Consider the following 27,903-nt stretch of genomic DNA (forward strand, 5'->3'; position numbering starts at 1 on the left):
TATTCCGTCTTTTACTAGTGGTAACACGATGTTACATCACCACGCGCAAAGGGATTATTTACCACAGTCTTTTAAGAGTTAAAATGCGGCTTTAATTAAAAATACAGTTTAAACTAATGTAAAAAACAACAAACCTTAATTAGCATATAACATTATGTACAAAAATGGTTTTATGCCGCCATTAAAATGAATAAATGTCATGTAAGTAATTTGTCCATACATGTATGTAAAAAATCATGTTTGTTCGTTTCTTTGCACCGCGGAAATCCAAAATATTTGCATAAATGTCTCATTATAGTATATCGTTTACCATTTTTTTTATTATTAAATGACAGTGAGAAATTAACAATAAAATTCACTAAAATAAATAGATTTAAAAAAAATAGTACTTTTTTGATAATTTTAAAACCCTTTTTTTTCGAAAATACTCCTACTAATAATATGCTAAATTTATTTTGAGTCCATTGAGAACTCAGCCGATTGTTATTATTAACATTTAATAATTGAAAAAGCAATATATACATAGTCATTAAATAAATTCAGTACGTATTGTTTTTATTGTTGAAAATAATTTTGTAATTATTTAAATTATAAAATTTTATATTTTAATGACTAATTTCGTGGTTATTCATTATGCAATAAAATAGAAATAACTGTTTTGAATCACTTATTATTCAGGTTCAACAAATTACAACAGGGATAGAGAACATTTAAGAGATGGGAGTATGGCAATTTAGGCATTTACAGGGCTTATGACCTATCATTGGCTAGTTTAAGTGGCCACTTTACACACTGTGAAACATTCACCATTTTGCCTATGTTTGAACATCCATATTTCTTTAGTTCTTCCATCTGTCGATTTTAGCGAATACTTTCTTTGTTTAGTTTTTTTATTTTTTATTTCACTTTTTGTGTTTACATGTTCACTTAATTGCCATACTTACTAGTTCTTTGCTCAATGTATTAATATTGCATTTTTTAAAGTTATTTTTTATTATTAACTTTTTAAAATCATTCTTGTTGTTGAAATTCCATTTGTCGATGCGTTTTGAAGCTGCAAGACTACTTGTGATGTTAACTATCATATTATTTTTATCATATTATGTAAATGTTATCAACTATCAAATATCTAAATTTAGTAAATGGGGTCTAGAATTTCAACCGTCCATGCGCTCAGTAGCTGCAAGACTTGTTGTTATCTAACTTCCAATTTTATAAACTTGCTTTTTATTTCGTTTTTTAAAATATCACTTAAACTCTAAACTTCTTTGTCAAATATTTTTAAAAAAAATTAAAATGTAAATTGGGGCTAGATTTCTTATTGTCCATGCGCTCTGTATTTGCAAGACGTTCTGTTATCTAGCTCATGTATATCATAATTGTAATATATCACAATTGGAGACAAGGAACTAGAATCCCAACCGTCCATGCGCTCTGTAGCTGCAAGACGTGTTGGGACATTTATTTATTGTACAGCGCCCTTGAGGTGATTTTCACAAAAATGGCGCTATATAAATTATCCAAACATTATTATTATTATTATTATTATTAGCGAAGGAACTGAAATATTTTTAATTGTGAAGAGATTCATCTGATCGAATTATTTCACATACTAATACCCGTATGCAGAGACAAACCTTAAGGTTAGGAAAGTACATTCTATTGTCTTCACCTTCGGGTTATTCTCTGCATTTGAAATTAGAATGTACTTTCCTCACCTTAAGTTTTGTCTCTGCATACGGGTATAAGCAACAACTAAAAAAAAAAAAATTTAAACTTCTTCGTGGACCAGTTGGTTTTATCACAATCATCATCACCATTCCCCTTTCGCACCTAATGGTGCATAGGGCACTGCATCGGTAAAACAATCGCAGCGAATCAGTCTTACGCTTCAGGCACCAGTCCAGGGACTATGAACTATTCTGGAGTGAAAACACAATTTCAAATAAATATTTCATATCAACCATGTCAAGAAACGAACCTGAGACCTTTTGCATGCCAGGCAAACACGCTGACCATTACACTACGAGGCCGACATATTTTTTAATTACCCACCCATTTCGTGCCATTGAATTTAAACTTCCCACCGCCTCTCACTCACTTCCACAAATACAAAATACCACCGACTTGACATAAATAAACGCTTGTTTATTTTATTCGTATATTTACATATTGCGTAAGTTATCTCTTCATTGTTATATTCAAATTATTATTTTTTTATATGGTAGAATTGGCTTTGCACTTTTTAGCCATTTTACTGGAATAAAAATTATGATTATGATTATGACCTCGATATGAATCAGATGTATGTATACATTGTTTAAATAATAAAATTGGATAGTATTACTTTCTTGATTATATCTTGATGAGATACCGAAACCGGTCAGTAATTAAATAAATACGTGGTGAAAAATAAAGCTAACATTTTTTATTTGATTTCGATTTAAATTGAATTTGGTAAATATTTTTTATCAAAGCTTCATTTCACTTTTTAAAAATAAATGATGTTATTTTAGTTCAGATTATAATAATATAAATTTAGGTAATTTAAAAATATTTTGAGTATGTTCAAATGCTTGCGGACTGGTTGGATTTTCTCCCTAAGGAGTTGTTCAAATTGAAAAAAATGGTTCAGCCGGATGAATCTCACCCGCATGATAAAGGTTTTCAGCTCCTTTACTTCACAAAAGTCAACAGATGGAAGAGTTGAGGAAATGTGGATGTTCAAACATAGGCACAATGGTGAATGTTACACAGTGTGTAAAGTGGCAACTTAAACCAGCCAATACTCCCATATTCCCTTCTCAAAAATGTTTTAAAAACAAATTTAAGTGGGTAATTTATTTTGCGTTTCTCTTGTAGCTCAAATGGTATTTAAGAGAATCTACTTTTAAAAAAATAATTTTAAGGTCGTTAAACTTTGATTAATATGTGTACAAGGCAAGTTGCTTTTTCCACAAAAATGACGAAAATAGTACTTTAAGGTAATATTTATGAACTCGCCTTTAAGGTCAAATCGATTATGTATAGCGAAACACAGTTGCGAAATCTTATATTATCGGGTATTATTATTTAATATGGATGGCTGGTAAACCTAAGAACGAACTATTTTAATTAAATGTAATTAAATATTTGTATATAACCACTTACCGACTTTCCTGTGTCGAGACGTGCCCGTCTCTTCGGCAGGACACCATTTAAACTAACATGCAAAACTCACACCTTCACCTTGTTGCACAAAAATATAAATCCAACATGCCGATTTGAAACCACATGCTTTTTGTAAGCAACTCTTACATGCACTGATTAATTTATTAATTTTTTTGATGGTATGGGAATATAGGAAGTTATGCATGTTGTAATTGGTGTACGGACGAAGAGACGGTAGACATAGAGAAGTCGGTAAGTGGTTATATACAAATATTTAATGAGATTTAGTGAAAGACTACAAAGTTAATGCTTTTAATATTAAAAATTTGCATTTGAATTGTTTAAAAAAACTTTTCTTCCGTAGATAGGTGACTTCCGTGGAGTATGATTTCGTCAGAAACATATCCGTAATATAAGAACATATTTTATTTTTTTTTCATTTATTTATTCTATTTTTTATACATAAAAATGGTCCCTCACTAGGGTGTTCCGTGCTGAGGGAAACATTTTACAAAATGTGAAACATGCCTTAAATCAGCTATTTTACAAAGTTAACATAATAATAATAATAAAAAATTGTAATTAATCCAATTAACCTAATTATCATTAACATAAATTGTTAATATATATTTTTAGTTTTTTGCTGATTTAATTTTTTTGCTGATTTAACTTTTAAGATCCTCATGACTTTTTAACTTTTTAACTTGTTTTGACTTTTTAACTTGTTTTAACTATGTATTTATTTTTTTAAATTTTTATCACATCTTTTACTTTATTCTTTAATATGCTGTTTTTTTTTTCTTTCTTTAAATACGCTTTTTGCTATACAACATACTTACATTCATTTTTTTATTATGACTTTAAATATGTTTCTTACTATGTATTCTGTTTTTATGTTTTTACTGCATTTATTACTTTGTTTTAATAATTTAATTTTTTTGCTACGTTTTTTTTACTACATTTTTTACTATGTTTTTACTACATTTTTACTATGTTTTTACTACAATTTTACTATGTTTTTACTATGTTTTTACTACAATTTTACTATGTTTTTACTACATTTTTACCATGTTTTTACTCCATTTTTTACTTTGTTTTTCACTTTGTCCTGTATCTTTATAACTGTTTCTATAAATTGATTACTGTTTTTTATATTTTTTTTGACTGTTTTAGAACGGGGTAAATAGCCCTAGTTAAACAGTCAAAGCAACTTTACATAAATTATAATTTTGTGTATGTAATATAATGATAATAAATAAATAAATAAATGTTAATGAAAATATAAATGTTCATGGAAGCAGAGAGAGAGGGAGGAAAGTAGAGTTATACTACACAATCTCTTCTCCCTTTTATGTACTTTTTATTAAATGTTCATATTTTTACTTTTTTGGAATGAAATTATTTTTCCCCTCTCCTCCCGCATTCATAATAAATTAGTGTGAAATCTGTAATGGGTCTTACTTTTTTAAATTGTTCTTTTGTACCTTGTTTTTTATAAAGACTCTATGATTTTCTTAATAAATAAATAAATTAATAACAAACATTAAAAAACTAAATTAATCATAAAAAACATAACCAATTTATGTAGAACAATAGAACAAATTTCATAAACAGTACACACATTTTACCTATTTGGCTTGATCCACTCATTGATCCGTGTGCAACCCACCTCCGATATCCATTTCTTAATAGCAATTTTATATTGTGAGAACTTTCTAATTGTCCTTATGGATAATGGAAGTAGATTGTACACTTTAACCGAGTGTACGCCAATCCTCTTTGACCGAAGGTTGTATTTATTATTTTATTTGTTTGCAGCATCAGGGTGGAGTATCTAGTATATGCGTTAATTATGAAAAATTCGAATAAACCGTTCGCTAAAGATGACAAAAAAATGTTATTGCTAGGTGCGGATCTGAACAGAGGCCCATGACCTCTAAAACGGATCCGGGAAAGTAAATGGGGCTTTCAATGTCTTCTTCATGGTCTATTAGTCAAAGTGTTTGCCTATTATGCACATTCATGTGCCGTATTTTGATTATTTGCCACATGCAAAGATCTAAAAGTTTTTGGCCGGTAAAATTAGGGTGGGTTTACAATACTGATTTACAATTTTATTTAATCGTTTTATTTATTTAGTTTCTATACGCCACCGCCGGTGAAAATTTTGCTTAAGGAAATCGAGAGGAGATTGGTCAGTGTGTTGGTTAGTGCGTTTACCTGCCAACGAATAAATCAAATTAATTATAAAACGAAAAAAGTCAATCAAGACAATGTTTTTTCATCGGGCCGAGTGGCTTTTTGCTATGGTGTGGAACGGCCTTTGCGGAGCAAGTAAAGAGGAACTTTGGCTGAATAAAGTATTACATTAAAAAACAAATCTAAAGTAAATACTTTTATTAACCTTGTCGCGAATCGTACCAGGGATTTCATGCACGGTCGACAATCATGCTAACTTTAATTAATAGGTTCTAGGTACACTACGAAACGAGAATACCTATATTTAAAATCAATTTCTTAAACTTACGAGTAAATGGACGAACGATAGTTCTAACACCCAAAATGCATACCCTGTTCCAATGAACAAATCGTTCATGTATGCATATATATTTTTAAAGGCATTTTTAGAAATAAAACAATGTTTTGTGTGACTGAAAGTATGTTTAAATCATACAAAATGTTATCTTATTAAAGTATAATGCTGTTTATCACACTTTTTAAAAGAAATCCGATATAGTGCTTTGACAAGTGTTATTAAGCAACATAGAAAACGTTCTATCCCTTAACCTTTCCCTTACTAAGTATCCAAAAATTACACATGATCCGAACGGGGGGACTAAACGACCCCAGCGCCTACTTGTATATGGCGTTAGGAGAATAAAACGTTGAACGTGTTTATGACCGTGCAATAATTTATTGATGTTTTCGCGTACATATATTTTACTCATTCGTGTATTTTATTATTTTTTGTTAGTTTGCCGAATGCTTATGTACGTAAAGTGAAATTGACCCTTGTATTATTTACGTCTTTTTTTGTTTTGATATTGAATAATAAAAAAAAACTGTTTTTAAATTTAAAAACAAAAACAGGAAAATGCTTCTTTCTATTAATTTTACGATTACAAAAAATATACGGCAAATAGCTTTGATAAAACTTGAGTTATCGAATTAAAATAGGCATATGGAGGATTCGAATCCCCCCCTTCGAGCCGGCTAGGTAAATTTATGTACGAGTATTTTTTCTGGAATTTGATTCCGAATTAATTCGCCATCTTTATTTTCAGGCAAACATGCAAAAATATGAATGTATTTTTAAGTTAGCTTGAAATTGTTATCAGCATTATTTCTTCAACCACACATAATGATGCAGAGGGTACTGTATGTGTGATAATCCGTTGTTTTTAAATGGGACAGTAATCTTTTTTACTATCAACAGCAAAAATCATAGGAAATTGAAAAAATTCAACTAAAAATGAAATAAATACAAATATTGAGAAAAACTAACACGAACAAAATAAAATCAAAAAGCAATTAGGGTAAAATACATATATGAAGGTAAGATGTTTAGTTAACTATACATTTTATCACAACTTAAGTATGTGGAATCCTGGCAACTGGTTCAGATACCTCCAATTCATTTTCGTTTTCGTTTTCGTTGCCATGTTCATTTCTTATTTTCAATATGTCTTCATGAGTTAAAGGCTCCAGACCAGGCTGATCAATATCAGCATTGTTTATCAAGAAATTGTTTAAATAAGCTTAATGGTAAGTCATCTTCAGGGTCAAAATCTTCCGCATCTTCGCCGGAAATGTCATCTGAATGTAAAATTACTGGGCCGGGCTGATTGGCGTGGCATGTGTGAAAAGGGCCTATTAGAAAGAATATATTTTTTAACTCCTTATTAAAAAACCTTCCAATAATTCTTTGAAAATTCCCTAAAATGTATTTTTTTCATCTCGTTTTAGTATTTTGATTGTTTTTTTTTTTAAATTCGAAAAAAATCGTATCCATCATGACACATAAATATTGAATTCGAATATTGAACTTTTTCATCATCTATGAGTGCTGAGCCATAGTTGCGAGCGTTTTGAGGCGCGACGCGGGTGCGGTACTTAGTGCCTTAACGCGCCCGCGCGGTTACTATGGACCCTACACTTGTTACCGTATTTTTGAGTTCACCGCGCCCGCGCCGAGCCTAAAAACCCTAGCCACTGTGGCCAATCAATTATAATTGACGGCGTTACTTCTATTCTTTTTTTCCTGTATTATTGTATGTAAAATAACATTATTTGAATTTCCTTCGATGCAATTGTTTGGCGGATTCGTGTTTGTCCAATGATTGATTGATTTACATAGAAAATCACTTCAACGGTAGATAATTTGTGTGCAAACTTTAAATTCTATGAATTCGTGACTGAGGCCTGGGACTTCCGTCCATACCATTTTATGGGCACTCTTGTTCTGACATGTAAAAATAATGATGATATTTTCCGTAATATTTCCGTATAAAAATGTTATGCATATTGACGTATAAAGGATCCATAGAGGAGTTCTGCTTAAGATGACATACTTTTTTAGAAACTTTTTTACACTTCTAGAATAAGATCTACTTGAACAAATAATGTAATAAAACTTGAAGAATAACAAACCTGCAATATGTTATTCAGAGAAAACCAAAACTAAATATTTTCATAGTGATTTTGATCAATACTCAACCAACACGACGAATTTGCGCGCACTGTCTGCCATGTATGTTTATACTCTAAACGCCAACTGAACGCGTTGTTTAATATATATATACATAGTTGGATAATTTATATAGCGCCATTTGTGTGAAAATCACCTCAAGGGCACTGTACAATTAATAAATATCCCAGTACGTCTTGCAGCTACAGAGCGCATGGACGCTTGGGATTCTAGTTCCTCGTTTTCAATTAAGATCAATTAAAAATTATAACAGATTGGAGCTAGATTACAGGACGTCTTGCAGCTACAGAGCGCATAGACAGTTAGAAATTTAGCCCCCATTTACACATTTTAAAAATTGACAAATAAATTTAGTGTATTAATGATATTTCAAAATATAAATAATAAAAAGGAGTAAGATTTCAACACGTCTTGCAGCTACTAAGCGCATTGACGATTGCAATTCTAGACACCATTTACAAAATTTTGGTATTTTAAAGTTGATATATGAAAGCTAGATAACCAATCATCGTGCAGCTACAAAGCGCATGGACGAGTGGAATTCCAGCAAAGTTAAAACAATATTAATAAATTTATAAAAAATAGAGCATAGTAGTAAATTAACTATATTTCAAGGTTCTTACGTTAATGATTTAATATAATATATTATATTATTTTAATTTATTTCAAGAGGAGAGGGAAAATATTTTTGAGAAGTGAATATAGAAGTCTGGGCATTTACAAGGCTTATGACCTGTCATTGGCTGTAATTAATAAATTTAAATATGAATAACTCCTTAAGGAGGAAATCCAGCCAGTCTGCTAGCATTTGGACATACTCCAAAATTGTTGTATTATATTATTGGTAAACCATCATATCAGGTATGTCATCTTAAGCTGACTCCCCCTATATGGAAATTTAACTGTTCATAAAACTTCCTTTTAATCCAACGATGGTACGTATAAAATATGTATGTAGGATAAATAATAATTATACAAATTAAAAAAATTACATTTTCAGGCCTTGCCTGATATATAGGATAAATAATTCAAATAGTTGAATCTTACCCGCATTAATAAAGGTTTCAGCTCTTTAACTTCACAAACATCAACAGATGAAAAAATTGAAGGAATATAGATGTTTGAATATGGGCAGAATGGTGAATGTTACAGTGTGTAAAGTGGCCACTTAAACCAGCCATTGACAGGTCATAAGCCCTGTAGATGCCTGGACTTCTATATTAAATTCTCTTAAATGTTCTTCATCTCTGTTGTAATATGTTAATAGTTATTAATCTTACTAACCTTATTATCATCTTAAACATAATAAGCAATATGAACTAAAATAATAATTAAAAACATAACAAATTCATATAGACTTGTAGACCAAATTTCATCATAAACAGGATACAAAATTTTACCTATTTGGCTTGATCCACTCATCGATCCGTGCGCAATCCACCTCCTCCTTATGATGTATAGTAATTTACTTTTGATTGTTATGTGTTTACATAACTACATGAATAACTTAATATAGCAATACACCCACGAAGTATTTTGTACAACATTTATAATCACAAAAATGACATAAAAAATTCTAATCAAAACAAGAAAAAATCACTTGTTAGTTACTGATGGAATGGATTTCAAACAATTAATTGTGTTTTCAAAATCAATAAGGACATTGTGGAGAGATGTACACATAAACAAATATTTTTTAAATACGTCAATAGAAATACGCGACATGTATGACCTTGATAGTGGTGACGTCAAGATTCGTGATAATGTTCTAAACAAATTTGAATGGTAAGGAAAAAATAAAGCTGAATCGTGACATATTAGGGGCGTGGCCAATGAAATGTCAGTTTTTGCGGGAATTCAAAATTACAAATTTAAAAACATTTTTTATGCTACTAGTAAGTAACAAAAATTGTTTTTTTTATTGCACAATATTTCATAGACTTTATTATTTAAAAATGAAAAAAAAAGCAATATTTTACTATTGCGAGGGTAGTGAACAAATGATTAACAAAAAACTCACAATGGTAAACCGATAGGAGAGCCGAGTGTCACATCTTTAGGCATCACACACAGTACTCTAGTTATGGTTAACAAAGGTAGTGGATCTATCAATCAATTCAGTTCTAATCGAAGACTTTCAAAAAGCAAAACAGATGATAAAGGAATCGAAACAGAACTTGAATTGATGTAATTAATACAAGACAAAATGATAGAAGACTTTTTAAAAGATCAGTAAAATATATCATGAGATTTCCAAGAAGAGCCCGGATATCCACGTCCTTAAATAATTGGCGTGTTTGTATTGAAATTGCGACATTATATTCATCTTGTTTTGATATGTTTTGAATTCACAAGGCTAAGCCATTATAAACAAGATACTGTTATTGTTGGAAATAACGATGGTCAATATGGCGGTAAATTCTAAAGTGATTGTTAATATAATGCACGCCATAGTTTTTCAATTCAATTACAATGATGTGTTTAACTTAAGGAAGACAATATCATTATATTCCCTCAGGGTCTTTTTATCAACTCGCTGTCGGCTGTTCCGCGGTATGGGTACATTGGGTACGCTTATGTATTTCATTCAGACAATAGAAAATATATACTTGTTTAGAACTGCATTGTTATAGTTTCAAATAAATACATGCGCTGCAATTTTTTTTAAGAATATGTATCTACAAAATAGAAGCCTAGAAATTTTCGGTTTATAATCGATGAAAGTAATTATTTTCCTTACTATTTTCGTAGTTAATTACTTATTCTCGCCGTTGTCTATTTTGGAAACCGATCCTATATAAAGATTCCACGTTAGTAAAAACTTACCTTTGACCAACAATTAATAGACTTCGTTAGTTTTCTCCATACTTACCTTCTTCTAATGCTTGCAGACTGGCTGGCTGTTGAAATAAATTTAAATATGAACAACTCCCTAGGGAGGAAATCCAGCCAGTCTGCAAGCATTTGGACATAATCAAACATTGTTGAATTACTACCTGGTAAAAGAAGAAGTATTAAAATTGGAAAATTGTTTTCAGGCGTTGCCTAGTAGGTGATTTGGTTCAGCCGGATGAATCTCACCCACGTGATAAAGGTTTCAGCTCTTTTACTTCACAAAAGTCAACAGATGGAAGATTTGAGGAAATGTGGATGTTCAAACATGGGTAGAATGGTGAATGTTACACAGTGTGTAAAGTGGCCACTTAAACCAGCCAATGACAGGTCATAAGCCCTGTAAATGCCTAGACTTCCATATCCCCTTCTTAAAAATTTTCCCTCTCTGTTGAAATAAATTTAAAGATTTCAAACATGTTTATCACTCGGCGACTAGTTTATTATATTGTACACATACTAGCTGTTAGAGTTTATTTTAAAAAGTCGCCACCGGGGTAAAATTTTTCGGTAATCTTTTAAGCCAAAAGTCCGTTGCACGTATTCTGTCAAAAGTGTAATGTAGCTAAAGTTCAAAGGGTAATTTTTAGTTTTTTTTTTTAAGATTTGAAGTTATTATTGTTTCCGAAACTTTCATTATTATATAAGAAGAGTTATTTCTTGTTATCCTTACATTCTGTAAAAAACAATTTTCCATATATTTTTTATTTGCGGATGACCTTAAAATATTCAAAATTATAAAATCAATGAGGAAGTTCAGTGGTTTTTTTTATTTTTTTTATTTGTTAATAGACTGTTAAACAAAGTAAAAATTTATTTAAAAAAAAAATTATATATCGCATTATCGGCGCTACGATTTTTCAAAGTTTTGTATTTCTGAAATAACTCCGCGTGTAACGTCAGAGGTTCATTTCCGCTTATTCTCATTCAGTTCTTCCCATTGGTCTAGAAGCGACAAGCAGACCGGAAATCTTCCATAGCTCTCAGAGCATAGGTTGATTCACATGAACCAGTGACGTCATTTAAAGTAGTGCGTTTTTATCAAAATATTTTTTATTATTTTTTCTGTACATTTTCAAGAAACTTTGCCGTGCAATTTAATGCTCTAATTTTTACCCCGCGTAAGAAAAAAAAATGTATCCAATTTCTCGTAGGGCTGAAGTTCCTCATTGAGACTGTCATAAACTACAAATGACCTACATTCAATTAAAACTGAAAAAATGGAACATTTTTTAAAAATTATTTTTCCCAGTATTTGCATTAAAAAACTTACATAAAAATATGTTTTTAGTTAGAATAAGAAAAAATGGACATTGTAGGGTTAACCTCACTAAGGTAGTATAATAATACTTTTTTTTTAAGTCAATTTTGAGTAAATCTTTTCGTAGGTTGGATGTTGGATTCAATGGTCTACGGAGATTCGGACATGCAAGAACTGTTGAAAAGTCAAGACGATTGAGGTGTTATTTGTTGCACTTGTTGCTTCAGGGAGAATAACCTTTATTTTTTTCCTTCAATCCGTCATCGCCTTAAATCTTTTCGTATTATCCCCGATCACTGGGCTACGCATTTTTATTAGGTCATGGTAAATTTGATGTCAAATTATTTATTTTGAATATTGCTGATTCCCCTTCGTGCTGCTGCGGATATTCTAATCAATCTTCTGAACACATCCTGTGGTCTTGTCCCTTTACCCCTCTTTATTATTACCGAATGGAGCTTCTCGCTATTATCCGTGGCCTTGTTATAGGTTCTGTCACGGCTTTTAAAAAGTTTTGTAACAAAAGTCCAATTAATTTAATCCCAGTCAGTGAAGAATTCACTTCCCTCTTTTATCAATCCAATGAAGTGCATATTATGAACTTCTGGATTACCTTCTTTCAGCACATAGACGCTAAGGCTATTAAATTACAGAGAGCTCCTTCGGGCAGCTTTTCTCGTTCGGCAACGAGCAACATTTCCATGTATGTGGGCACCGCCAAGGAGACTTATGTCCTCAGGGCCTCGAATATGATGGGAAGATAAAGACGTCATACCGTCACCTTGACGGTATAGTTGAAGATAAATTTCCTCTAGCGATTATAATGATATATTACCGACCCCCCATCTTCAAGTTTTGGGTCGGTACATCGATGTCAAACAAGGGGAAGCATACGTCACGGTACACATATCTACGCTCTAAAATGACATAGCTTCAGTATGACATCAAGTTTTTATGTAAGTACATCGGTTTATACCGACGGGTCTAGAACCCCTCGATATGTTTATCTACGCATTAAAAGTGTCAAACATTTTGTTCCACTAAGAAATTTTTCCTTTAATTATGATTTATTAAAAATTTTAATCGTTTTGAGGTTGGCACTTTTTTTCTTAAAGGCCTTTTAAAAATATGAGAGAGAAATAAGTCAATTTTGAAGTCGAATAAAATTCCAACAAAACTGTAACATTAATAAAACTAACGCCTAGATGTGAGAATAATGTCGCTAGGTTCTGTCCTATTAACAAATAAGAGTATCTAGGCGTTAGAAAGTTACCACTCTAAAAAAATAATCTAGTTATTATATTTTTCCCATCTGTTTTTCTATTTTTCCGAGTGAATGTATCGAGACGTTAAAGGAGCAGGCTTTTTAGTCGATCAGTAGATACATACAGACGATCGTTAAGCGTACCGTCTAGGTGAATTCCAAAAATCATGCAAAATTCATGTTCAAGCTAGCATTTTTTGCTTGAGTTGGGATTTATTGGAGTTTAAAATCGCTTTAAAGTGAGCACTTTTTATTACAGACGCCTATTTAAACTATAAATGAGAACTATTTTAAATGTTAATGACGTAAGGAACGCGGACTAATTGTTTACGGTCATTCCATTGTCTTGTTTCGATCATATGATATCGATATGACAAGTAGGTAGAACATACCGAGGTAAAATACAGATGGCACAGAAGTAAAGTATACCGTCTCGACATATACAGATGAAGGTAGCGTTCATAATCGAGGCACAGATGCGGTGTGCAATATGTGGAGGGCTAGCCACACTTGCCGCTTGAAATATGACGCCCTGTTGGTACAAACGTAGTGTCGAGTTCCTGAAAGTCAGTCTGCAGAAATTTAAATCGCAATACTTAATGTAATGGTCGTTTAGACAATTCCAGTAACTGACGGAGCAACTGACACTGATTGCCAATAATGGTTTCATAATAGTTCGCAGTCCGCACTGCTAGCCACCGGTTACCGTCACTCTCACTACACGCGCAATTATTTACTTTGCTTCGGGATAGGACAGGGCTACCAGACGCAGAAGTCTGAATATTCCTGGACCTGTCCAATAATAAATCTTGATCAACCATAATATGCAATGTCATACATACAAATAATAACAAAGGTATAAATAGTTAAATGGCGGACTTATTGCCGCTAGCAATTTCTTACAGTATAACCAAAACTAAATAAAAAATACTACTTAAAAATAAAGTTTAAAAATTTTTAATAAAAAAAAAACTAATAAATAAAAAGTTTAGAAAACACACAGTTAAAATAAAGACAAGATTATGGATGATAGTGCCTATTGCGTACATTAATTGTATTTAATATTTTTTTTTATATCAAAATTTTTCATTGATAAACCCTTATGGGTTACATACATTTAACAAAATATTTTTACTTTTAAAATTCAAATTCTACTGTTAAAAATAATATTTTTAACATCTTTTGTAAAGGTTGTCTTTTTTTTAGTTTTGTCTGGTAGTTTATTATATAATTTCAGTCCATGGTTTATTAGTGTCGATTGTCTTTTTCTCGTTTTAGAAGGTTGTATATAATATTTTTCTGGTATTCTCGTATTGTGTTCATGTTTACTACAGTTTTTATCAAGTTTTAATTCTTCGTCTACAATAACATCAGTGGCTAATTTATAAATAAATATTAAGAATACTTTTAATTTATTCTATTCCATCTTTCAAATATTCATTTTAGTAAAGAAACATTTATGTATTAGAAACACTTTTAACACTATCGCAAATTATTTAATACCGTTTATTTCCTTATTTTTTGAGGAAGCTTATTAAAAAAATTTACTGCCATGTATACGGGGCCTCTTTGTATAACTGATTGTTTCGTCAATGAAATAATGAAAGTGGCTTATTACCTGTGTGCTAAAATATTAAGGTCTTGATTTAACAATAAGACAAAGTTCCATTATATAACTATCTGTCACTGTTAATAAATTTCAACTATTATTAGTTTATTTTTATAAATTGGCCTAAATGTTGCCAGGTAATCAGCATTTTCCATTTTCCTTACACATTTATTTTTAATTTTAAAAACATTCTGAACATATGTCTATAATGTTTGTAGACAGGCTGAATTTCCTCCTTAGGGATCTTCCATTAAGATCTAAATTTGTTGCAACAGAGAAAAAAAACATTTTTGAGAAGGGAATGTATTTATTAAAAACATTATACATACATAAGTTGATTACATAGACACAGTTTATAGTGACACAGCCAGGAAAGACCCATGCCCCGACTCGCTAGAAAATCCGTGTTGGGTTAAGTGGTCAATTTACATACGATTCTGCCTGTGTTCAAATATCTAGATTACCTCAATTCTTCCACCTGTTGACTTTTGTGAAGTAAAAGAGCTGAAACCTTTATCGGTGTGGGTGAGATTCATCTGGCTGAATTATTATTTTACCTTTTTTTTAAATGCGTTTTGTACGTAATAGGTTCTGAGTTAGGATTATGTTTTTCTGTAAAGATTTCTAAATAAGTATTACACCAACATAACACTGTGTGCACAACAATAAATATTGATAAATCAACTGTGGTTCTACACTGCAATATTGTATTGCTCCTGGACAGCGTCTGAAGACTGGTCTCCTTCTATATAACATGATCCAGACACGCTGCAATTACAGTACCAACGCAGTGCCTTTTGCACTACTAGGTAAGCCTTTTAATCTTCTGGCAACCCTATTTTACGTGGGAGCGGATTGGGGCTGTCATGGACAGTGGACAATAATGGCAAGACTGTATAAACGAATGCGAACGTTTTATTATTTATTGGACTTTAGAGAAATCTGTGCTGTCATTACTTACTCGGAAAATTTAATGGAAACATCTGACGACCAAACTAAATTGATGTAATGATGTAATAACCTATATTTACATATATATTTACATATAAGTTATTAATTTAAAATACTTGGTACACTTCCACTTAATTTGTTCGACAAATTAGCGCTTTCACCCTCTAATGGGCATCTTTAGGCTGGTAAATATTAAACAGTGTAAGGATAAAAATAATAGCGATAGAATTTTAATAAACCAACAAATAGAATCCAAAAACTCACCCTTATTAGTCCTGTTAGTTGGACCCTGTAAATTGTAATAAAACATTAAATATTTTCATAAAATACAAATTTAATTATTTTTCCATCTGCCAGATTGTCAAAGAAAACAAAATGGACATTTTGTTAGTAATGCCAGGTTAGTGAATTTTTTTACGCTACTTTGCTTATCTAAAGAAAGAACTAATAAAAAATGGACCTCTCAGATTAAACAACGCCGTGGTAGACATTAAACCAACATAATCTTTAAAACATAATGGCGTCAAATATTATTTAACATAACATAAAAATATCCGCTTTATGTAAAATAAAATTTGTTTCATTCCTTAAGTTCTGAGTTCATTAATTCAATAACTCTTATGAAATGACCCTTTACTTATCTACTCTGTCGTATCAATCAATGTTTCCGCGTGTACAATAAAATTTTAGAGAACTTTTTTTTTAATACAATTATCTTACATTTGTGTTATGATTATATTTTTCGCGATCAGGCAACATTACACGGTGACTTCACGCATGCGCGCGGCGAAAGTGGGGCAAAGTAAGGATTTTTTTGGACACAGTCCGATGTATTCGAACATGATTCTACGCTTCTTCTGGATTATTCTTAATGCTATGGGTAAATATTGAGATATTCTGTAATGTTCGCTAAATTTTGCGATGTCGCTTACTTTCCATGGTCGATATGTTATGGCTTACAAAATATTACGGTTGTATGGACGATGTATACGGATGTATGTAGTTCTTTAGATTATAAATATGATTGCAGATATATAAATTTAATATCCTGTTTCCATTCCGATTCTGATTAATTAAACTAACATCCTACGCAAATAATTGTAAAAGTCCAGAAATCGTGTACGCGCATCAAACTGAAGCCAACTTAAGTACTATTAGTTAGTATTAATGGGTAGTTTTATATTATTATAATATTATTTTAGAATTCGATTATTTAACCGACATGTTGTTAGTATTGCCAGGGTGGTCGAATTTTTTACCCGGCTTTCTATTAATAAATCTTGAATAATAACATTAAACGGTTTAAATTTACTAAATTACTGAACGGTTATTCAATTATTATTTTTACGTTTGCCTAGTAAAAATACCTGTTTCTTTTTTACAGTCCAGTCAGTTATAATATTTTTTTGTAAAACTTAACATAACATTACACAAAATTATCTTTTATTAGTTTTATGATAGTATATTGTTCGCGGTCTGGTAACATTACGCGCTCACTTCACGCATGCGTGCAGGCGGAGATGTCAGACTTTTGGGCACAATGCGATGTGGGCAAACATGTTTCTGCGCGCCTTCTGGTGTATTATAATTCTATGATTCTACGTAACCCAGGACCTCAAGAATGGAAGCGAACACGCCAACCACTACACAATGAGGCGGACTTATCTCCACTCGAGTTTTTACCTGAGAGCAGCCATCGTGTAGAAAACACTCGCATGCGAAAAACAAAGGCCGAGAAGATTCAGAATAGCACCTGGTTTTATTTCACACACAAATATGTATTCTTTATGCGCCTGGACACAGAAAAAATGAATAGACAACCATTCATATTTGCCATATACAGCTGATGAATCTGACAAGTCTAAGTACTTATTTACTATTTCTATGGGCATAGAAACGTGTGGGTAATTTTAACAATTTAAAATTGAATCATACGATCTCACCCGAATAATGGACCAATTGCGCGGGCGCCGCGCAGCCAATCAATGGCCTGGAAACATCGCGCCACCCTAAATGGAGTTCTGCCATTGGTCGAAAAAGGCGGTCGCGTGATGCACACTATTAAAGCTCAATTTGTCCAATGAAGGTTTAACCGATAACTATCAGAGATGGTCAGAATTTAGTTGCACGCGATCCGCCGGTTACGGACTAACAGAATGCACACAACTGGGTCTGAATCGTATACCATGCCAAAACCGGCGCGGTGGAACAAATTGAATGGCCGTCTGAACGGGATCATTTAGAAATAAACACGTCTGAATTACATTGAAAGTGAAATTATGAAATGAGACGGCATTTGCATAAATCTAGAAAATAAATAAAAACCCACTTTTGCATCGCAGTTTCCATTTCATTTTAAAATAAAACAGTTGAAATGTTATGTAAACAATATGGACAAACAATCCAACTGGATTCACCTGAGGGGATATTATAATTGAAATTTATTGCGACCGAGGAAAACACATTTTCGAGACGGGAATATGGAAGAGGCATTCACAGGGCTTATGACCTGTCATTGGCTGGTTTCATCAGCAGCGACGCTGAGTGCATTCACCATTTTGCACATGTTTAAACATCCACATTTTCTCAACTCTTCTATCTGTTGACCATAGAATTAAGAATAGTCCAGAAGAAGCGTAGAATCATATTTGAATACATCGTACTGTGTCCAATAATTCCCCTACTATGCCCTACTTTTGCCGCGCGCATTCGTGAGGTCGTAGCGTAATGTTGCTTGATGGGAAAAAAAAATCAAAACACAAATGTAAGGTAAAAAAGAAACAATCTGTTAATTTCTCTAAAGTTTTATTGTGCAAGCGGTAATATTGATTGACACAACACAGTAGATAAGTAAAGGGTCATTTAATAAGAGTAATTGAATTAATGAACCTTAAATTTGAAATATAAAACAAATTTTATTTTACATAAAACGGATATTTTTATATCATGTTAAATAATATTCGATGTTTTAAAGATAATGTCGTTCAAATGTCCACCACTGAGTTGTTTAATCCGAGAACCAATTTTCATTAATTCTCTCTTTAGATGAGCAATGTAGGGTAAAAAAATTTACTACCCTGGCAAAAATAACGAAATTTCCATTTTATTTCTTCGACAATCTGACAGATGGAAAAATAATTCAATTTTTAAGTAATACATTTGATATATACACATTCATTTGCTAATTACCCTTGAAATGTAATTGCATCCTGTTTCTTTGAGATCCTATCAGTATTTCTACACTTTAAAGGGACACAACACGGCATAGTTGAATTCAAATCAGGAGTTGTGTACTGAGCGACGTCTACAAAGAAACTAATGGGTAGGAAAATAAACGTAAACCTACTCATTTATGAGTAGTTGAGTCGCCTTCTGTTTGATGTGCGTATGCGGTTTCTGGACTATTCTTAATTCTATGCTGTTGACTTTTGCTATTGAATACAATCAGGTAAATACAGCTTTTGCTACCTTACGTGTTTGCAATATTGTCATGAGGATAAATGACCATATCAGAAAAAGGCCCTGCATGTAATTTTCCAAACTCACGTCGAAAGGGGTGTGAAAGTAGTAGAGTTAAATTTAAATATTATCTCCGAACTAATCAAAACAGTGGCCACTTGACCGCGAAAATATTGAGCCGTATTGACAATAATGACGAATGAGGAAGTTCAGTGTGAAGGGAAAGAAAAATATTTCCTTGCACACGGTAAAAAATACAGCATTTAATTATAAAGCGAAGTTTCTCGAAAATGTGTGAAAAATGAATGAAAATGGTTTTAATAAAATTGAATTGAATCGGCAGGTTCTAGCAGACAGTAACCAATCAATTATAGCGGAATTATTTTCAACATTTAATGTATTTTGAAAGATATGGGGTTCTACTTTTAAATGTCAACATGACTCACCGACGACAACTCGTGACGTTACGGATGAAGTAATTTCAAAATTACAAAACTTAAAAAAATCCTAGCGATGGTAAAACGATAAATATATTTTTTTTGGACTAGTTTGATAGTCAATCAATATATAAAACAATCTAAAAAAACACTGAACTACCTCATTTGACGATGAATTCCTTTTTTTTGTTAGAGAAATCTTAATTCACTGTATCAAAGTAATATAAAATATGCCATATCAATAAAAGGCAATCATTATTTGCACAATTTTGGTGACGTCACAATAACACTATTGACCTTCATCATCGTGTGTAAAAAGTTAAACGATGACGCGATTTTAATAAATCATCACCAAAACTACGTCATTAATGTTTAAAAAGCTGCTAAGATATTTACCATATCGCAATAGTATCATCATCATTTTTCCGCACCTAATGGTGCATAGAGCACTGTATCATCACAGCAGCTGCAGCGTATCTTTATCACTTTTGTTACATGAAGGTAAGATGATCAGTTTTACGCTTCCAAAACTTGCATGGCAGGCAACACGCTAACCGCTTGACGATAATATCACTTACGACATGTTAATCAACCTTTTGTAGGAACTCATATTTTTTAATTAATTTATTGCATGTTATCATAATTTACCTTTCCGCACCCAGTGGTGCTTAGGGCAGATCATCGGAACAATGAATGCAGCATATTTCAATCATCTGTTGCGTGTCGGTAAGGTAATCGGTCTTACGCTTCAGGTCCCACTCCAGGAACAATGACATATTGCAGAATAAACAACCTTAAAAATCAATATCGGGTTGTGGTTCCGTGGTAGTATTGTGGGCTCACGGGCCAAAGGCCCAAGGTTCAAATCCCACTCTACCACAACTCGATTTCCATTTTTCCAGCACAAGTCATTGACGACTTTTAGGAAATGGTCTGAAAATTTAAATATTTGAGTAAATAATAAGAACCCAAGTGTTTCTCTTTTTAAAAAAAATAAATATGTATTTTACGTCCACCATCCCAAGAATCAAACCTAGGACCGCAATCATGGTAGGCAAACGCGCTAAGCACTACACTACGAGGCGGACTTTTCTCCGCTCGATTTCCTTTTTCGGGATTTTTAAAACATGTTCATTATGTTTAATTATAGGTTACCGATGAAGATTTATTTATTTCCACCTTTTATCAAAAATACAATTTTACGTTCACTTTGCCCGGCTAACAAGGGTACATACCCAGTTCCAAGCTAGGCAATTACATTCTAACATATGATAATAGTTAACAAATTAAAAAAGAGCACAGACTAATAAAATATTAACTTACTTTTAAACACATTTTGATACATATACATACACACATACGTCAAATACACATATATATACACATGTACATACACCCATGCGCATACACATACACACATTTATAAAACATAGACAATTTATTTATAATGCGAAACTTCATGATTGCCATCTGTATATAATTTTTTTTTAATTATTCTTTATTTTTAACATCCAGTAAGAATCTCCAATCTGCGGCATGCATTAACCTTTCTGACTCCCTACGACCAATGTCATGAAAGAGCGAGGTCAACACCTTCCGCAACTTGACAACACTCCCGTCTTTCTACGATTCTGGCAAAAGATTATGGACCTTTTTGCCTACGTTATAGTGTTGTCTCGATGCCAGAACAGTGTTGACCCCTTCACCTAGTATCAGATCCCTATTAGAGTAACTTGTATTATGGTTGTGGTTGACGCTTGGGTAAATGTCTCTATTTATGTCTGTAACCACTACCATTCTCAATATATACTGTTGAATAATATTCAGTACTCTGAATTCTTTGAAGAGCAAGTCACTTGGATAACGAAATGTTTTTTCCAAAATTACTCGGATTAAAGACTTCTAAGCAATTGCTACCGGTTCCAAGGCGGTTTTTGTGCAAGCTCCCCAACCAATTAGACCGTAAGTCAACACAGCATTTGCCCGTGCATGGTATAGGTGTTTCAAGTCCGAAACTTTAAGTATATTTCTAAGTGGGATGAAAAAATGTATCAAGCGCTTCATTTTTGCAGTTATAGTTTCAATTTTTTCATCCCACCTCAAATACTGGTCTACAGTTATTCCCAGATATTTTATGCTTTGAACACTACTCAGTTTTTTGCAGTTGCAATTCACCATCACTGAACAATTATGTAGTTGAAGTTCGTGAATTTCATTAGGTTGTCCGGCGGAAGTTGCACTAAAACGTGTGAACTTTGTTTTATCCGAATTTAAAGTCAACAGGTTTTCGTACAGCCATTTTTATATTACTTAAGATACTTTAAAAGTTCATGCAAATATACTCATGTTCGTCCAGAAATATCAATATTTTTTTATTGACAGTCGAAGATTGTCCATTGTAATCGGAGTTCAGGTTTATAAAGAACCAAAGCGAGAGTTCTCGTTTTGCTAAATCTCCCCTTCCAAACCCAAATCCGTAAAGTATCTGACTATTTGGTGGGATGAGGATGAGGCTTCTTTTATATAATAAAGTTAAAACAAAAAATCTTATAAATAATAGTGTTTATATAGTGGTAGTAAAATTATATAAGTACAATTTTTTGTACCTTTATTGTCAAAACATCAAGGGGAAAATATTTTCATAAATTTACTATTTCCTTTATTTTAACGACCTTCCGCTAAATCTGTTATTTAGTCCAATGAACTTGAAATTCTGTTTGATGGGTTACGAGAACTCAATGTCGAAGAGACGAAATATCCATTGCCAAGATTACAATAAAAAAACCTATCTGCGGTGCTATTCTGAACCGCTCTCGCTGTCGTTGAAAACACTTTATCTCGTGTATTTTGTATGTAAATAAGCGAGATAAATGGTTTTCTACGGCTGCGAGATCGTTTGGAATACCAGCCATGGGCTGCTTTTCCAAACGCTCCCGCGGCCGTCGAAAAAGCGCAAGACAAAAGGGTTTTCTACGAGCGCGAGAGCGTTCGGAATAGCAGCGCTGGTCGACAGATGGCTACAACCTTCAATCGACAATAAACCACAGATTTTTATTTGACTTTTATAACTTTCATTACACGTACCTTGATTATTACGCAAACTCACATTAAAAATGAAAAGAACACAAAATACGTTAATAGTGCATGTTCGGACCAATTCTCATCCTAATCTTTACCTACCTACCCGCCCTTCCCATTTCCTAGCGCACTCCATGTAACAATAATTCTACGTGTGAGTGCCGAAATACACATTATACTATCAGTACTAATCTAACATCAAACAAGTGAAGTGCTCAAATATTCTTTCCTTAAGCGAGCTGTGCCTGCGTCCTTTTAGACCGCCAGCTCCATACAAGCTGTGCCAGCGTCTCACGACCGCCAGCTTCACCAGCCAGGTTCCAGTACTTATCACGCCTCAATATCAGCTGGTGAGTGGAGTTGCACAACCTTCCTTCCCTAACAATACAGTCCACTTACTTAATTTTCCTCCTCCTAGTATTCTTAATAGGTATTCTTAATACCTCGTCCACTCCTCAACAGTTTTATCGCTTTGTTAAACAAATGTCCTTATAATTGAAAAAAATATTTCAATTTTGAGGCAATCAATACCTTCCTTAGCCACTCGAAACCCCTGAACCGTTATGATTTATTCTTACATGGATTTATCTTCCATCCACTATAAAAGATATTACAACAGTTTTTTTTTTTTTTTCAATTTAAAACATACTAAACATAATTTTATATAATATTCCCAGAGAGTTTTTGTAAAAATCTCTTTTTAAATCACGTCTGAAGAAAGATCTCCTTTCTCTTCCTTAACCTATCCTCTTTTCCTCTTTATTCCTTTTTCTCATTGAGTACTAGCATTGATTTAAGGTAATTTATGGGTGATTATCACGGATGCAACATTTAGACGCATTTAAAGCACTTTTTATGCCTACCCTTACGGTTGTTGAACTAATCAAGTACAAAATTATATTTAATGGCTACATTTTAACCTTTTTTCTTTTGATCTGTGCAAAAGAATTTGCGGGGATTTTATTAACAGCCAAGATGGAGGTTTAAAGTGCTATCGAGAGTGTAACAAAATTGGACTTATCCTCCCAGATCATGATACAAAAACACAGTCAAAAAAACAAAAACAAGTATGTTTGAAACATTTATAATATTATGCCAACATATTTTGAAAGATGATAAATCAATACTGTAGGTATAATAGTGAATAATACTTACAAATATCATAGAAATAAAAAAAAACACTAAGTTATTCCCATTTGGAAGATAAATTTCTAAATTTGCTAACAGAGAAGAGAATGTGGAAGTCTAGGCATTAACAGGGATTATGACATGTCATTGAATGACCGATGGGATGTTTAAACATAGGCAGAATGGTGAATGTTACGCAGTGTGTAAAGTGGCCACCATAACCACCCAATGACCATAAGCCCTAAGCCAAGACTTCCATATTTTCTTCTCAAACGTGTTTTTCAGACTGTTGCAACAGATTTAAATCAAAATAACTTTCCAGGGACGAAATCCAGCCTGTCTACAAACATTTGGACATACATTGTAGAACATAAATGGCATCTTTATTCATCAAATAAAGGATGAAATATTGTATCTTAGTAATAAGTACACTTCTTCAGTCACTTAATCTAATTATTAATTTTAATTACGTCAATATTCGCCAATTATTTTTTTTTATCACTGATCACTGCCATCATTTTCTTTTTTCGCGCTCCCGATTTTGCGAAATTTTCTTCAAATTTAACGTCTGCTTTGACGTATCCTCTCAGTTGGTTGGTAATTAAATTCTGACCACAGATATTTAAAGTAATTTTTCTGTAATTTTCAGGGTCAGATTAATCGTACATAAAACCATCATCAAATATACTAATCCCGACTTGGAATGACGCAACAATTTAAGCCCCGAGACGTAATAATATGCAGTTTCCTCTGTTTCTAAACAAACAACTTGTTCCTTTTCAAGTAAGTATGTAAAAATAGAGTTTTACAAAACATTAAACACAAAACAATATTCGCCGACGCTTTTTTTCAATCAGACGTAGCCGGTACATACCGTACCCGCCATAAGAAGAAAAACAAGTTTACAAAGCCTTAAAACGTCATTCAATTGAGGCGAAAATTTCCGGATCCAACTGTGTCCAATAAGGAATAAGACTTTTTTTACAATTTTTAAGTAATAAATGTTTATGAAATACTGTTATGTAAAAAAAATAAATTTTTACTACTTATTAGAAGCATAAAAAATATTTTTAAATTTATAATTTTTAATTCTAGCGAAAACAGTAATTGCATTGGCCACGCCCCTAACATGATTCATGATAATTTTTAACTTAACAACCGTTTAAATTTTTATAGAACATAGTCACGAATCTTGACGTCACTATTATCAATGCAAAACATCTGTTTTTCTAGAGACATATTTCTTTATAATATCTTTTTTAAAGTAATATATGAAAATATTTCTCCACAATATCCATATTGATTTTGAAAATAGAATATTTTTTTCCAAACCATTTCGTTGTATGTGATATTTCCTTATTCTAATTCTGATCAACAATTCGTATTAAAAAAATTCGAAGTGCCTAAATAAATAAATCATCGTCGTACTCCTTTCCGCACCTATTGGTGCTTAGGACACTGCATAGATAAACCAAAGCAGGGTATTTTGATCGTCTGTCTTACACTTCAGGTGCCAGTCAAGGAACAAAAATAACATTATGAGTTAACAACCTTTTAAATTAATATTTCACACCCACCCTGCCAAGAATCGACTTCAACACCTCGAGTATGATAGGCAAACGAGCCAACCACTACAGTACAAGGCGGACTTATCTCCACTCGATTTCCTTAGTCGGTATTTTTACCTGAGAGCATCTGGTGAGTCAAAAATAATCCCCCTGGATTTTGGTTATATTTTACACAAATAACCGTATTCTTCATTTACAATATTTGAGTTTGTCCAAATGTTCACAGACAAAAGACTGGATTTCGCCCCCTCGGGGGTCATTAAATCAGATGGAAGAATTGAAAAAATATGGATGTTCAAACATAGGCAAAATGGTGAATGTTACACAGTGTGTATATTCCCTTATTTAAGGTATTCTCCATCCCTGTTGTAATTTGTTAATATATTTCTTAGTTTACTTTGTGTGGCAAAATACCTTAATATTCTGAAGTTTCTATTATGCCTACGCCTAGTTTTCCGAACACGTGACTCAATAAAAAAATATTAAGCTTTACTCTTACGTAGGTTGTGCTTATTCAATGAAAGAAAATAATATCATTTCTTCAGCATGAAAGAAGCAAAAAATATGAATAATAACAAAGACCTTTACGTTTTTGCGAATACATTTAGCTTAATTTAAATAAAATAAGAAATATGATAAATAATTTCCTTAATTACGATTTTCCGTTTGAATTTTCTTCTTCTTTCGATATACAGAACAAAGTTAATTCTCCTTTTTCATTCCAGTCAATTTTTAACTTAAAAGTAATTGATAATATTGTTCAAAATTTAACATAGCTCAGTTTGTTCTAAGATGATTTTTTAATGTTTTAAAGTATTAGTAGTACTTAGTAGTATTCATAATAATAACAAGAAAAAACTACTAAATTATAAATGCATAGCTAATCAAATTTCAGAATTTAATAATCATTCATATATAAACATAAAGTTTATAATATATGTGCTAAGAATACAATACTTAATGTTACTCAAACATAAATATTGTACAATATGGTATAAGTATAATTTAGTATAATATAAGTATAGTATAATACAGTATTTACTCAAACTATATATATTTCAATAAAATAAATAAAACAACTTTGTTTTTAACCACTAATTTTTATTTTTCACCGACCGGTTTCAAAGCAAACAGGCTTCTTTGTGAAGGTTTACGTGTTTGCTTTGAAACCGGTCGGTGAAAAATAAAAATTAGTGGTTAAAAACAAAGTTGTTTTATTTATTTTATTAAAAAGAATAACCACAAAGTTAGTGCTTCAAATATAAACTTTATATATATATATTTCAATTAGAAAATAAATCATGTATATGTAGATGTAGATACATTATAATTTAATATGATAATCACAAAGTTAATTATTCAAATATTAAATTAAAGAACTTATGATTTGATTCTATCTAGCTATTTTTTGCTTGAATAGTTGTTTCAACAATTGCTTAAGACTTGTGTATTGTACTTTGAAATCATAACATTTAAGGACGTAAGCAAACGCGGTCGGAAAGCGATCTTTTAGACGAATGTGTGGGAAATTGGGTTACGAATGATGAAATCAATCTATAAATATACAAATAGTGATATCAAGTTACCACCCGTGTAAGGAAAAAACGACATGATTTATTGGGTCCATTTATTTAGTGAACATGATAAAAAAAGGAATCAATTCATTAGTTACGTAACCCTTGACAAATAAGCTTGTTTGCTTTGAAACCGGTCAGTGGAAAAAAAAATAGTGGTTAAAAACAAAGTTGTTTTATTTATTTTATTATGTATTTTCTAATTGTACGAAAGGCGTCAGAGTTAAAAAAATAATGAAAATAGTAATTGGATTTAATGTTAGACAATTTATAAAAATACTGTATTAGACATAGACTTTTGTAACTGAATTTGTTACAAGTAAACACAGTTTGCTATCATTCGTGTTTGCAATATAGTCATGAGGAAAAATGACAATTTGACAAACTCAGAGTAAAAGGGGCTGTGAGAGTGTTAAATAAAATTTAAATCCTGATTTACGAAATGTAAAAAAACTTAAATTTCAAATCAGGAATTTTTAAATTATAAAATTTAAATTGAGTCAAAATAATACCATTTTTTGTATGAGTGAAACCGATAGGAAGACCCACGGGTCTTTTAAGTGGTTTTATGGGTATGTGGTGGGTGTACTTTCATTGTAATTCTATATTTTCTCATTATTGCTATCAAAACATAATAGTAATTTGCCTGAATCACTGTTCTATCTTAAAGCTGCGTGGGCGTTTAAATATATTATGTTACATTCTTTAATCTGTTTAAAGTTTGACAATAATCATTGGAAGGTGTTGTGAACAAACAGGATATGCGCTGAATATTTTCGGAGAAAGGCGCCGCCATTACGTAATAAATATTAAGCTCTATTATG

The 27,903-nt window shown here is 32.1% G+C and overlaps 1 long non-coding RNA gene across 1 annotated transcript; it reads left to right on the forward strand.

Moving 5' to 3' along the window:
* Positions 1–14,066: 14,066 nt before the first annotated feature.
* Positions 14,067–25,827, forward strand: LOC148276244 (uncharacterized). Its single transcript, XR_015823820.1, has 3 exons — positions 14,067–14,131; positions 24,587–24,720; positions 25,732–25,827. It is a non-coding gene; the product is annotated as an uncharacterized LOC148276244 (long non-coding RNA).
* The last annotated feature ends 2,076 nt before the right edge of the window (positions 25,828–27,903 follow it).

The sequence above is a fragment of the Micrasema longulum genome, unplaced genomic scaffold (genome assembly GCF_059751315.1).
Source record: "Micrasema longulum isolate JH-2025_06_02 unplaced genomic scaffold, ASM5975131v1 h1tg001255l, whole genome shotgun sequence".
In the NCBI taxonomy this organism is placed as follows: domain Eukaryota; kingdom Metazoa; phylum Arthropoda; class Insecta; order Trichoptera; family Brachycentridae; genus Micrasema; species Micrasema longulum.